This window comes from Acartia tonsa, chromosome 2, assembly GCF_053477335.1.
Source record: "Acartia tonsa isolate MP-2025a chromosome 2, ASM5347733v1, whole genome shotgun sequence".
Classification (NCBI taxonomy): Eukaryota; Metazoa; Arthropoda; class Copepoda; order Calanoida; family Acartiidae; genus Acartia; species Acartia tonsa.
Genome location: NC_137261.1, coordinates 49845374 through 49855927, shown reverse-complemented (window position 1 = coordinate 49855927; position 10554 = coordinate 49845374). Strand labels below are relative to the sequence as shown.

The 10554-nt window shown below is 32.1% G+C and overlaps 1 protein-coding gene across 4 annotated transcripts in view; it reads right to left on the bottom strand.

Annotated features, from left to right (window-relative positions):
• Positions 1-10554, bottom strand: part of lig (ubiquitin-associated protein-like lingerer) — a 498059-nt gene that overhangs the window by 186903 nt on the left and 300602 nt on the right. The gene's annotated exons all lie outside the window — the stretch shown is intronic.

Sequence of the window (10554 nt, the reverse complement as noted above, 5' to 3'; positions counted from 1 at the left end):
CTTGAAGTAATCTAACGATTGCCTATTTTAAAGGCGCGCCTAAAAAATAAATGTCAGACCACGCAGGCCTGTAGCAAGGGCGTTCAAGCTATTAGAATGCTAAAACTTTGAGTACAAAATAAGACATACAATATTGCAGAAATTGGCCACTCATAACAGTCAAAATATTCATAATTTACTAATTTTCTTAAAAAATACTAGTAAAAATAGTAAAAACGAAGTTTTAAGACTTGAAGGGGAAAATTCGGTTTCGGGAAAAAGTTCCAAGAAAATGTCAGTCCTTATGAATTTAAACATCCGACTCCGTGTATTAAAAAATACTACTTTTTGATCATTTTATCATTTTTCATGCAAAAACAGTACGAATTTTAACAATTAAATATAATAAATCAGTAAAATATAACACTTTTTAGACATTTTATATTTAAATAACATTTTTTTTTATACAATAGAACAAAGTTATTCAATGAATAATAATAAGTCTGTTTTAGCACAAATCCGCGCAAATACTTTTTCACATATATCGCATGAATATGGTCAAATAGATTAAAACACTCCCGTGTAACCAAATTTGGACTTTTTCCGGACTCGTTTATTTCAAATTAGGTTTTAAAACTATATTGTGTATTAGAATGAATTTTATTTTTAATTAATTGTATTAATAAATGTAATGAAATTTGTGATTATTAAAAGATATGTTACATTATATGAATGCAATGTAATAATTTCGCAACAAAGGAGTGTGTTAGAATATTTGCGCACGGGGCCTAAGTCAAGGCTTTATGGCAATAGTAATAACTAATATGGGTACTGCTGGGAGATTTTAGCTGGCAGTCGGACACCAAGGCTCATCTGGAGCATACATCTTTTCTTTAACTCGCGAGTCCTTTTTTCTTACAGCATAAAATTCTTGCCATTTCTTTGTTGCAAATCCTAAAATAAAATCAATTTATGTCTTAGTACTATTTTTTTATTAAACTTTACTTTTTCCTTATCAATAAAATTACATTTCCTTGCTAAAAATACCTTTTTTTTATTCGCTCGTTTTTTAAGCTGTAAGTCTTTATTTGCGTTTCACTAAAGTAACAGGATGTTTGTCTGCCAATACTAAGTTTTAAAATTTCAAATTCAAAATACTTAGGGGAATTAAATTAGGCACATTATTTTTGAAAGGTGTATTTTATTAGGAGTTAGTTAGGTGATTTGTAGTTTAACAAGGGGATTTAAGGGGTTTTCCTTTTTTCCTAACTCCATTTTCAGAGATAAATGAGGTTGTTAACTGTGGTGAGACATTAGTAGCAGGTTAACACGTCTCAACCTACTACATATGTCTAGCTATATATTTGTCAGTCTGTCAGTTTATATATTTATATTTTCTGGCGTAGCATCAGTCATATTGACCCTAAAAGAGCCAATGGTATGTAAAGGTAAACAAAGCAACACATCCCTTAAATTTCTACAATTCCCTAGACTTAGATTAAAGGGTGGTGTCAAAACTTTCTAGTGCGCTTCACGCAACCCCATGTCAAAATCCTATGCACGCCAATGGATATAGTAATATGCTCATGTGTGGGTACACCGTGAGTAACCGTGTGTAGTGTAATATGCTCATGTGTGGGTACACTTTGTTTAATAATATACTAATGTGTGGGTTCACTTTGTGTATTGTAATATGCTCATGTGTGGGTACACTTTGTGTAATAATATGCTCAAACGTGGGTACACTTTGTGTAGTGTAATATGTCATATTTGTAATTTTCAACATTCCAGGCCTGACATGACATTTCATAAGAATTTAGTACATCACACACAATTTGTTAGTTTTTATTAATAGTACAGTAGCTATTATATATGATTGGAGTATGTTCATACGGCCGACTAAACTATCAGATCAATAAAGAATACAAACTGTATATACAATAATACATATATAAATTTATGCATTTAATTTCGTAAAATAAATGCATCAATGTTTTTACAATATATGTTAAATACAGGTAATTTTGTTGAAAAAAAAACCATAGAGAATTCCAATCCATTTATCGTCCACTGTCTTATCCCTTAAATTACTAAGTTTCTCTTAAGACACCATCTTTATACCTATGAAATTCATGTATTTTAGCTTGGCATTTCATAAAAATTATAAGTTAAATACAAGCTAAAACTTTTCTTTTTCTGCAACTAAGTGTAATAATTAATTAGTTTGCAAGCGCGTACTGTACAACTTACGCAAAAAAACAAATGGAAAAATACAGAAGCTTATTTCAGTAATACAATTGTTGAATTTTTTATTTAAAGATCAATTCAACCAGCATTCTCTCCTCAATCTTAATAGAGTATCAATACTTTAGATGCAATATTAAATGTAAAAGTATAGATGCATAATCCAGACAACTCCATGGCCTAAGTGCTGGCGACACTTTTCGTCTGCTAATAAATTGCTTTCTGTTCTTTTGTATAGACTTGTTTGTGTTTATATTTCCGATCTCATAAATTGATTTCAAACACACAATATAAAATCATCACATGGTTCCCTTCCCGTGGGCAGCGTTAAATATAGTTCATGCCCCCTCTATTCTTTTACTTTAATTATTCGATACATATTACTGTACTAAATTCTATGATATATAATCATAAATATATTAAGATTTCACTCAGCAGTGTGTATTAAGTCTAGAAAAATATAGTTCTTTCAATCCCTTATACACCCAGTGCAAACCTTTAACCCCCACCTCATTTATTTTAATAAATTTGATTATTGTGTTTGTCATTACAAGAAGCATTAGTACTGCGGGTCTCTCCTGAAATATGATTAAGGATTAAGAACAAACTTAGATAAAAAAAAACTAAGCTTTTCCATAATTAGGGTCGGTCTGTCCGTTCGTAACGGTTAAGTCTTTTCGGTAATTTAGTCCTGTAAGAGTTGTCCCATCGATTTCAAACTTGACATGGTGATTCCTAAAACAGTTTACATTCAATTTTGTTTAGATTTATACATTTATATTCTGCTTAATCGGTTTTGACACTCGTTTAGGAGCTTCGCTTATAGATGTTGTTATCCTTGTTTTATATAACCAATGTATTGTTTTGTTCCTAGCTATACCCAAGCATGTTAATGTTAAAATATTAATTGTCGTTTCTATAAAAATAAAAAAAAGTAGATTAGAGAGGTGGGATATTGATCAGCATTCGAAAAAAATGGAAGTTGCCATATTTCCCTTTGTTTAGACACACTGATAAATAACTCTGTTTTCGCCGACAACAAAATGATAAAATTGTCGGCCGATCAGGGAAATATGGATTGGAAAAATTTGTAATTAGAAGAAATAAATGGGTGGCATTTTAGCCAGAATAATATATAGCAAACTCAACCTATGCCGATATATATCCTATTACAATATTAAATCATTTTCAGAAATCGTCAAATGAATCAAATACTAACAAGAGCCTGTAATAAATGACGTACATATGGCTCCGTAATTATCAGTTAAGCTTTGTATTCGTCCTGGTGACTATTAGAGTATGTTTAAATGGATTTATTGTTACTTGGATCTTACACTAGGTATTCATGTTATCTAATAAAGTGAATCACGCAACGGGCTACTATACTACATCCATATATCCTTATATCCATGAGTCCAATGAAAATATTTGTCAGTATAAGTATGTGTATAAATGAGCTATTAGCCACGTTTTCACATTTTTGTCCTGGCCAATATTTCAAAATTGAAAACTATTCAAAATAAATTCTATTATCTTTAAAAGGTGTTTTATACGTTAAAGGGGGGTACCTCTATCCTCCCCATATGAAAGTATGTAACTGAAACTCTGCCCTGAAACACAGCCGAACAGAAAGCTATTTTGCAGACAAAAAGGGTCTTCTCCACATGGGCCAGGTAGTTGTCTGGATTATACATCTATAATCATATTTAATACCCGAGGTTTTATTATGTAACCTTCACCCTTTACTTGAATGTGTCCCTAGAGGCGTCAGGGCTTAAGTTCATTTAAAGAGTAGAAGGAATCCTTGCCATAATTATTATACATATAAATAAAGGTCCAACGATAAGAAATAGCTTAAGATGAACTTAACGTATGTTAGATTTTAGTCTTATGAATTAGTCTTATAAATTTCATTATAATAATATTTAGTCATTTTTTCTCTATTTTACTTTAACACTTTAGTGCTCTCTTCTGAAATAAAGACGGTTTGCTTGATATTGCTGCGCTTCTTGTATCACTTTTTAATCATTTAGATTTTTATGCAAGAAATAAAATACTTTTGATGAGATGAAGTAATGAGTCATGCTTGTGTAAAAATCCGCATGAATTCAATTCTTGACCTAAGATTAAATGCATGAATACAGTGATAGTTATTCACAGAAAATATGTATGAATAAATTACTTATATGACCTAAAAAAGGGTTAGAAAAAAGGTATAGGTAATTGATGCAAAAAATCTCACAAACTGCTATGCCATTTTAGTTCTACATTACAGGGAAGATTTTTAAACGAAACAAGCATTACTGACCTTTTATTGTTGTAAAATTTTAGTATAAAAAAATGTATAACATATAATAATACTTAAAATTCAATTATTATATTCATTTCAATCAGAGGCGTACACAGGGTTTTGCCAAGGAGGGTTGAGGTTTTTAAAAAGGGGAAGGCAAGTATTTTTTTTAATTTTTGGGAGGGGGGTTGACATCCAATCATTTCCCCTTCAATAAAATTTTTTGTTAGTACAAATCAGCTGATTCCTGTGTTTTATTTGCAATATTTAGAGACACGCGAAAAACGTTTAAAATCATATCAAATTTTAAGACATAGCAAAGCTACTCTTTAGCCAGGGTATAACGTGCATCTGTCCAAACACACAACTCTATTCGTGAAGTTAGAATTCAATCTATTTCTTTTTATTTAGGATTCTTTACAGGTAAATTTATCCAGGGATCTAAAGGGGTAAGACCATGGCCGAAAAATTAATGATAGACAAAACTACCCCTTCTGTAGATTATAATAAGTGGTCAAATCAAAATACACTAAAAGTCCCCAAAGTTGTTAATTAATCAATAAGAATACATTATTGTAAAACTTTGGGGACTAGTGTAATAAACAGCCTAATGTCCCCTACAACCCTGAAATAAATCACTACTCAAGATGTGATAATAATTGATAACTTCGGCAATATTTTCTTTGCTCTTTTAACCATCATAATTTTCAATTACTTTACATTTGAATCACTGCTTTTGGATATGAATGTCCGTGTTCATATTTAATCAAAATTAAAATTTTCTTTGAAAACAGAAATATTATATCTTTACAAGTATTTCTAAAATCTCCATGTAAAATTTGGGGATTAAGTTGATTTAATCCGCGATAAGTAGATTGCTAAAATTATTTTATATTTTATTCCTTTTTTAGATATTTTAATTTTTAGCCACATAGCTCCTCTAAATACATGAAAATGATATTTTATTTGTCTTTTCGTTGAGATCTATTCAACATCTTTGCCTATTACATTTTCCATTTCAGGAAGCCTTTTATTGGTTTCAAGTATTTTTTTTATTATTGAAAAATAAAAGATACCCCTAGAGGCAGGGGCGTCCAAGCTTTTTAATTTGGGGGGGGGGGGGTAAAAACTGGTATTAATGATAAGATTTTTATTTTAATATTAGTTTTCAATTGTCTGTCATATGGTAATATACATGATTTTTCAGTATGGCCGAGAAACGGTTCTAATCCAGCGGATATCAATCGGTTTCTATGTCATACTGGAATAAAATTTATAATCAACGCCTATAAATTGGCAAAATAACAAAAATCTAGTAATTATTTTTTAAAAATCATTTCCATATATTTTTCCTCCCCTAAATATTGTGTTTATATATGCTGAGGAAATTCAATCTACTAAACAATTAAATATGTCACTCACATTAATAACATTTTTGCTCAATAGACAATATTTTTTTAGTAGAAAAGCTGCTCTATATTTTAGAGGATCTGAATTTCTACATGTATTTAAATACTGTAATAGTTATTTATCGCCTCGTATTAAAGACAACTTTCCGAATTAAAACCAGTTGTGATAGCCCTGAAAGGCCGAAGTTCGAATCTAACACAACTGGTATTAATTTTATGATTTTTTTCGTGAAAAATTATATGCTATACATGATTTTTTATTATGTCTGACAACTGGTTCTAATCCAGCGGTTATTAATCGGTTTCGAAGCTCAGGGGCGTCCAAGCTTTTTTTTTGGGGGGGGGTAAAAAATTTTAGGGGGGGGGTAATTCGTGTTTGGGGGGGGTAAAATGGCGCGCGAAGCGCGCCGAAATTTTTTTTTACCCCCCCCAACATTTTTACCCCGGGGGTAAAATTTGATTGGGGGGGGTAAATACTCCCCCCAAATCTGTTGGGGGGGGGGGGTAATTACCCCCCCCCAAACTAATTTACCCCGGGGGTAAAATTTTTGGGGGGGGTAATTTAATTATGTAAAAATAGCACCTACCTAATCTATTAAGTTAATAAGTACCATCCTATAACATAAAGTAGTAAGTAAGGTTTATTTGACTATAGCTTCAGATTTCATTACTTTTAATACTGAGTTCTCCTTTTTAGAAAAGCTTCACATAGATCCTATGATGGTTCCACTCTATTATAGGTCAATCCTTTAAGTGGTTTTAGGCTATTTTTCTCCTCCCTTTTTACCCTTTAGAAAACACGAGTTCTTAGATGCTAAGGGCGCCACTACTATTCAAATATATGGTACTACGTCAAACACTAGATACGTCAAACAGTAGATGCGACAAACGCAAGACAGACAAACAGTAGATACGTCAAACGCTAGACAGACAAACAATAGATGCGTCAAACACTAGACTACGACAAACAGTAGAATTTTTAAATTCGCGACAAACAGTAGAATTTTTAAAGTGCGACAAACACTAGAAGCGACATACGCTAGAATTTAAACTTAAAAAAATATTCATAAGTATTTTGTTAATTTATACTAAATTTATACCTATTACTATCATTGGATAGACCTACAGGGATAAGATGCTGGCCGAAAAATCTATGTACATCCCCTATAGCGTAAAAATAGTGGTTGAAACGTTTGAACACTTTGAACTTATTAAACCAACCAATCAAAATTCATTGAAGTACCAAAAGTTGGTTAGCCAACGAATAAGAAAACTTTCGACCCACTCCCCCCAACCCCATTTTTATTTTAATATTTTCTAAAAAAATAAATTTTCGGGTGGGAGATATAATTATTTTCTAGGGACGAAATATCTTGGGATGGTGGTATTACCCTTCCCCAAAATAGGTTTAAACCTTCCCGGGAAAAATGATAAGCTACCCTGCTAAGGAGAATCCGATCGGTTCAGCGGTTAGTAAGATCGTTTGGTATAGACAAACAACCATCCTTTTACTCTTTTATAAGGATTAATTCTAGTGTTTGTCGCATCTATTGTTTGTCCCATTTAGAAAAAATCTAGCGTTTGTCATATTCTAGTGTATGTCGTATTCTAGCGTTTGTCGTATCTAGCGTATGTCGTGTCTAGGGTTTGTCTGTCTACTGTTTGTCTGTCTAGCGTTTGTCGCATCTACTGTTTGACGTATCTAGGGTTTGACGTAGTACCAAATATATAGTAGTATCTCATTCTTTAGAACATAAAAATACAATAATTAACTCACTAACCAATGAACCAATATGATTATACTTTAAAGTGAAGCGTCTTATAGGTCCTGGTAAGTTTTATAACTAGTTTTGAGACACCCTGACATCCTCCCAAAAGAAATCGCCTATAGAAATTCTTTTTCATTATTTAATGAAATATTTAATTTAGTTAGGTATCTATTTTATGGAATCTTCAGTGCTTTACAATTACATCATAGATCCCCCCCCCAAAAAAAAATTTTCAGTAAAATTTTTTTTTAAGAACATTCAATTTGGGGGGGGGGTAAATACCCCCCCCAAAAATTTTTTTTAAGGACATTTATTTTGGAGGGGGTAAATACACCCCCCCCAAAATCGTTGGGGGTGCCCACGGCACCCCCAAGGTAGGGGTAATTTTTTTTTGGGGGGGGTATTGTTCAAAAAATTTTGGGGGTGCCTACGGCACCCCCAAAATCGTTTGGGGGTGCCAAATGGCCCATTACCCCCCCCCTTGGACGCCTATGTCGAAGCTATACTTGAAAAAAAAATGAAAGATGGTAGTAACATCTTTAAGCGATGATAAACAAATATGGCAAATGTTAATTAACATTTTTGATAAAATTTTTAGAATAATTAAAACTATTAAAGTTGCCAATGACCGTATTAGGCTAAATCCTATAAAATTTCTTTTGCTAACCTAGTGTTTCCTTTTTAAATGAGGCTTAGGCTAACAAAAAAAATTATGACACTTGACTCAATATTTTTATAACAAAATGAAAAGTATTTTTGTGACCAAACTTTTTTTAAAAGAATGTTTGTGATCTACGCCACTATTCAGCTTTTTGTTCCTTATGGAGATTTCATCCTTGTAAATATTTCTTATAATCTTTATATTTTTAGAATTGAAAAAAATGTAATTTTATAAACTTTAGTTAATTACCTGATTAGGACGGGATTCTAATACAATTTCAAGTGATCATCTAGAGAACCCAATAGAATTATTTGCTTGTAATGAAATACTGTATTCTAAAACCCTTCTAGATTATGCTAGGTTGTTAAGTAACATCCAACAGACAACCAACCCTTTGATTACGAAATTTGTCTGGTAGTCCTGCCTGTACATGGGGATGAATTCCGCCTGTGCCACTGCTAGTGTTACGTGCCAGACATAGCAAAGTAAGGTACCATTTTTAAAATCTCTATTATAACACATTTTAAGAATCACACATCCCCGACAGCAAGCAGGCACGCCTAAAAAACTTACGTTAAAGCTACGGGTTACCTACAATTACCTCTCGGTAAATTCGAAAAATGATGTGATCTAGAAAACTATTTAAAATATCTAAATACTAGAGTTGGCTCGATATAACTATCTCCCTATTGGCTAGTTTTCTATATGCATATATATTTCTTAATAAATTTATTTTACTCACCCGGCATTACTATTTAAACGGAAGTAAATATCTAATAATTTAAATGATCTTAAAAAGATTTTTTAAATTATATTTTTTTCTTTACATTACCATCACCAAAGGGTTTATTATATGATTACAATTTTAGTTCAATATTTGAACACACAAAGTGTCGCCACAATCGAATTCTTTTAAAACAGAGTTTTCTTTATATTATTATATTATAAATTTAAATTTTCTTTTTATGATTAGAAATTAAATACTTCATAATAATGTAAATAGCAACATAAAATGAAAAAAATGAATTTATTTTTAATAAAGTTAAATAATGGGTCTTATCGTTCTGGGCAATGAGAGTTTATTATGGAATATTGGAGCACTCTGAGTTTTCAACGAATATTCCTTGGAAAACTTGAGCTCGTTTATAGACATTTATTTCCTATATAAAGGGTGTTAAAATAAAAACCAATCGCTTCACTTTTTTCAATATAAACCTGACAGTTTTAGTCCAAAACTAATAAAAAATAATACAATTCATGCCCAAGCAATGACAATGAAAAAACAATAATAAATTTTGAATCTACTCCCCCTTCCACATCCCTAGAGCTTAAGACCTAGCCCTTGCAGAAAAATTTGCCCTACGCCGAAAGTGCATATTTTATTACAAATTTGTCTTTTTTAAAACCAATCACTCACAATTTGAACTACCATAAGTACTTAAAATCTTGTAGATAGACCCTATAATGTTTGGAGTTTTTGATGGGGCATGTAAAGATCTTTCTTTAGACACCTTAACCCTTACAGATCGGGGGGGGGGGGTCATATTGATCCCCCCCTCTAGTTTTTTTAATGTCATTTTTTTTGTAGGTAAGATAGAGATTTGTGACTTCATGACTTTTTAAGTTTAGTAATTATACATCGGCAAGAGTTGATCTTATAAGAATATCTGGTCTGTGTCGGTTGTGGCGTCCGGTCAAAGTCGGTTAGGTGGCACCAAATTTAGAAAAAATTCTAAATAAATCTTAATTTCTACATTATGACTTTTGTGTATAAGGTAGAAACCTAATTTTTTTTAGATATCAATGACCTTTTGAGAAAAGTGGTGTTATGACCGTTTGACCGCTCCCTGACCGACTTTATGACCGATTTTTGTCCGGCTTTTACTACAGACATATATCATGAATATCGTGGCTTCTATTACAGCTAGAGACCTAAAATTTTTTTTGGTAAATGCTTGAGCAACAATAAACAGATAAAAATATTAATTGATGCCGCCAACCGCCGTTTTACCGCCGTAAGCGCCGAAAATGGCAGTTTCCGTTATTTGCCGTTTTTCGGCGATGATCAGAAAAAGTAATTTTTTTGTTATGAAAAATAAAAGTTCGTCCTAAAATTTGGTCATCCTAGCTGCAAAATTGGCCGCTCTACAGCTGTTTTAATATTTAGCGGCTGGCCGCTAAAAAGCGGCTAAGGAGCGGTCT